Here is a 3676-nt window from a genome sequence, read left to right as displayed (position 1 = left end):
ACCCCCCCCCCCCCCCAATTTTAGTCCTTGTTTCCCAGGGATGCTCCCCACATCTTGTTGAAACTCGGGGGAGAAGGGCTGGGACTGGGGAAACCTCTTCTCCCTGGGCAGCTTGTGAAGGGGCTGGGGGGAAATCCTGAGCCCTGGACGAAAAACAGAGACTGGAGACAACGTCCTAAATAAATTTGGAGGACGGTGAGGCTGTCTGGGGACAAAGGGACAGTCCCTCTCTTCCCTAGGAGATGCTCTCCGGCCAATCTGCTCACCAGGTCCTTCTCATGGACTGGAGGAGCAGGTTGGGGTGGGGAAAACGTTCCTGTGGGTTTTTTGGGGAGGTGTTTTTGGGGGGAATTGGCACTGCTCTGTGATGTGGGTGTGAAAACCTTTAAAAATCTGCCGGTTTTGTTGCAGCTGGGGTTGGGGGAAACCTCTTTGCCCCCGTGGTACCGCTTGGCGGTGCTGCTCCCCCCAGTAAGAGCAGCAAAACCTCCCTGGGGAGTGGGAAGTATTTAACCAGCCGGGTCTGCACCAGCCACGTTTTCTCAGGAGAAAGACAAATCCTGGAAAAGCTTTGAAAAATCTGCTCCCTGAAACAAGCCTGGGCGGTTTTCCGTGGGCGGACAGCAAAGGCATCGCAGGTCCCCCCGAGCCAAGATGATTTTTTTGTATTAGCAAAGCTCTTAAATCTGCAAACATGGGCCGTTTCACCTGTATTTGAGGGGTTTTTTTCCCCCCTTATCCTGCGTAAAAATGAACAGCAACAACAAATCGCCTCCAGACAACTTAATTCCAACCTCCGGGCTTCAATTCTCCCTGTTTCAAAACGGTTTTTTTTTTGTTTTTTTTTTTTTCGCATTCCCCAGATCTGTCAGTAATAAAATTCCCTCTGATCTCGGCTCAGGAGGGTGCGTTTTTAAGGAGAAAAACAGGAATCGAGGGAAAGATGTACAAACCCAGCTTGGCTGGGGGCAGAGGGGGAGGACAGGGCAGGTTTTGCCTCCCTGTGGGTTGAAAATAGGGAAAAATTTAGGGATGGAGGGGCGGCAAAGCAGAGATTTCTTCCTTTCAGCTTTGCCTGGGCTCATTTTTTTTTTTTTTTTTTTTTTTTTTTTTTTTTTTTTGGCATCTCTTCTTGTGAGGGATGATTTGAGGCTAGTATAGACCAAAGTGGGAAATTAAGGTGGTGGGTTTTTTTTTTTAAGCTATAAAAAGGGGAAGATGTCGGGCTCTAAAGTTTGTGGAGATGGAGATGTTGCAATTTTTGTTTGTTTATCTCCAGGGGTGATTTATGGCAGCATCCTCCTGCCTATCCTGGGAGGAGAAAAGAGGGAGAAGACCCCCAAATCTGCTCTGGCTGGGATATGGTGGGCCCTGGGTATGTGGGGCTGCCGGGACGCCGGCGAGCGGGGCCGCGTGCGTGGGGGCTGAGGTCATGGCGCTATTAATTTCCCGTTAAAAGCCCCAACGGCTCCGGTGCTGCAGGGATGGAAAATGAAGCGGCTCTGATTGCGGCTGCTGCTGTTAACCCCTGCAGGGATGCCTGACTTTTTGGGTTGAGAGAACCAAATCCCATGGTGCCAATGGTAGACTACAGCCCTTGAAGGTTGATGGTCACCACCTTGGCCACTCTACAGCTGTTGCAGGTTCTCATCTGGCTCCTGGGGGACTCAGGATCCTTCCAGACATCCAGGAAACCCTCCTGGCGCCTGCAAAGACCTCGTCCAATTTAATCCCCTGCCAGCCGGCCGGGCTGGAGCCACATCTGCCCACCCTGCGACTGGAAACGGCCGTCACTGAGCGCCTGGGGGCCAGCGGCTGGTGGCATTTCACGCTCCAAAGCCCCCAGGGTCGAGACTGGGGACTTATTTTGGTAACTTGAACTTGGGAAACCTGTGGAAGGGGGAGAGAGGAGCCTTGTGAAACGCCGTGGCAGCTGGGGGGCTCCCGGTGGCCCTTTGAGGAGCCACAAAAGTCTTCACAATATCCCTTGGGGCTTTACGTTGAGCCTTGGGAACGCTGAGGAAACGAGATGGAGGGGCTGGGGAGGTGTGTCCCCCCCCTTGCAGGGGGGCACAGGGTACGGAGCAGCTCTGGGGCTGCTCTGGGATCGTGTCAAGCCCCAACAAACTACCTGACATTTGCAGAACGTGGAGACCCCTGTCCTGGTCCCCTCTCCTGGTCACACTTGTCCCTATCTCCTGGTTCTTCTTGTCCCCTCTGCTTGTCCCACTTTCCTCTTCCTCCTGCTTCCACTTATCCCCAACCCAAAGACTGGTCCTTGTCCCCTCATGCCTCTTGTCTCCTGTTGGTCCCTTCTCCCAGTCCAACTTGTCTCCATCTCCTGATCCCACTTGTCCTTGTCCCCTGGTCTCACTGGTTCCCTCTCCTGATCCCACTTGTCCTTGTCCCCTGGTCTCACTAGTCCCTTCTCCTGGTCCAACTCGTCTGCATCTCCTGATCCCACTTGTTCCAGGTTTTGGTCACATTTTTCCCCTCTCCTGGTTCTTCCTGTCCTCAGTTCCTAGCCCCACTGGTCCCATTTCTTGGCCACGCTTGTCCCCAACTCCTGGTCTCATTTGTTCCCCTCTCCTGGTCCTGTTGGTCTCCTGGTATCATTTCTCCTCTCATTCTCCTACTCATCTCCATCTCCCTGTCCCACGTGGCCCCTCTCCTTATCCTACCTTTTCCCCCTCCCTCTCCCCCTTGTCCCCTCCCCTGCTCCTGCTCTCAGGGGCAGCAGAGGCAGTTCTGGTGCAGATCCAGCAGGATTCAGTGCAGCATCTTGGGGCTGGAGCCTTTCCCTGTGGGGAAGCCCAATGCAGCCCCTCACGTGCCGTCACCAGATGCCCTGGCGAGTGCAGCCAAGAGGGTAACGTGGTTTTGGCTCGGCTGTGAGCTGAGACTGGGGAAACTCATGTCATGCAAAGCAGCTCCGTGCCTGAGACGCTGCCGGGCATCTGCATTGCAACGGTACTTGTAGTCCCACGTGGGGCCAAGGGGCTAATGCCAAAAAAAAAAAAAAAAAAGGGGGGTAAAACCAACCACTCTGCTCCCAAAATCAGGCACTTTGCCCCAAAGCAATTCCTCATCTGGGGCAACCTTGGGCTTGGTGCTGGATTTGGCCCCAGATGGCTCCGTTCAGCATCATCTTGGTCATCCCCAGACACCGTGGCCCATCCTGCCCCATGCCCTGTGCCCAGCTGTGGGGCAATTTGTGTTTTCTTTTATTTTATTTTTTTTAATTTCTTCCCCATAGAGTGATTTCTCCTTTCACAAATGACCTGAAAGTGGAAAACCGGTGAGAAAAAGCACTTTAAAACAGGTTAAAAACCGCCTCTGAGAAATGAAACTGTTTTCTGCCAAACTAAATACTGGAAAAGATGTATTTGCAAAGGTGTTTGGGTTTGGTTTTCGGGTTTTTTGTTTTGTTTTGGGTTTTTTTTTTGGGGGTGGGGGGTGTCATTTAGTTATTTATCCCCTCATGCAGAACCTGGGTTGCTGCAACCCAACAGAGCTCTCCTCTGTGGCCATCCCCTAATCCCTCGCCTCACCAACCTGGATCACAACCCTGCTGCAAAAAAAAAAAAAAAAAAAAAAAAAATATCTACCCAAAAATACCAAAGCAAATGAAACCAAACCAAACAACAAACCAAACCATTAGAAAAAAAAAAAAAAA

Source organism: Athene cunicularia (assembly GCF_003259725.1).
Source record: "Athene cunicularia isolate RWA chromosome 1 unlocalized genomic scaffold, athCun1 chr1_part2, whole genome shotgun sequence".
Taxonomy (NCBI): Eukaryota; Metazoa; Chordata; class Aves; order Strigiformes; family Strigidae; genus Athene; species Athene cunicularia.
The sequence above is the reverse complement of the archived record's forward strand: the minus strand, read 5'-3'. Positions refer to the sequence as shown.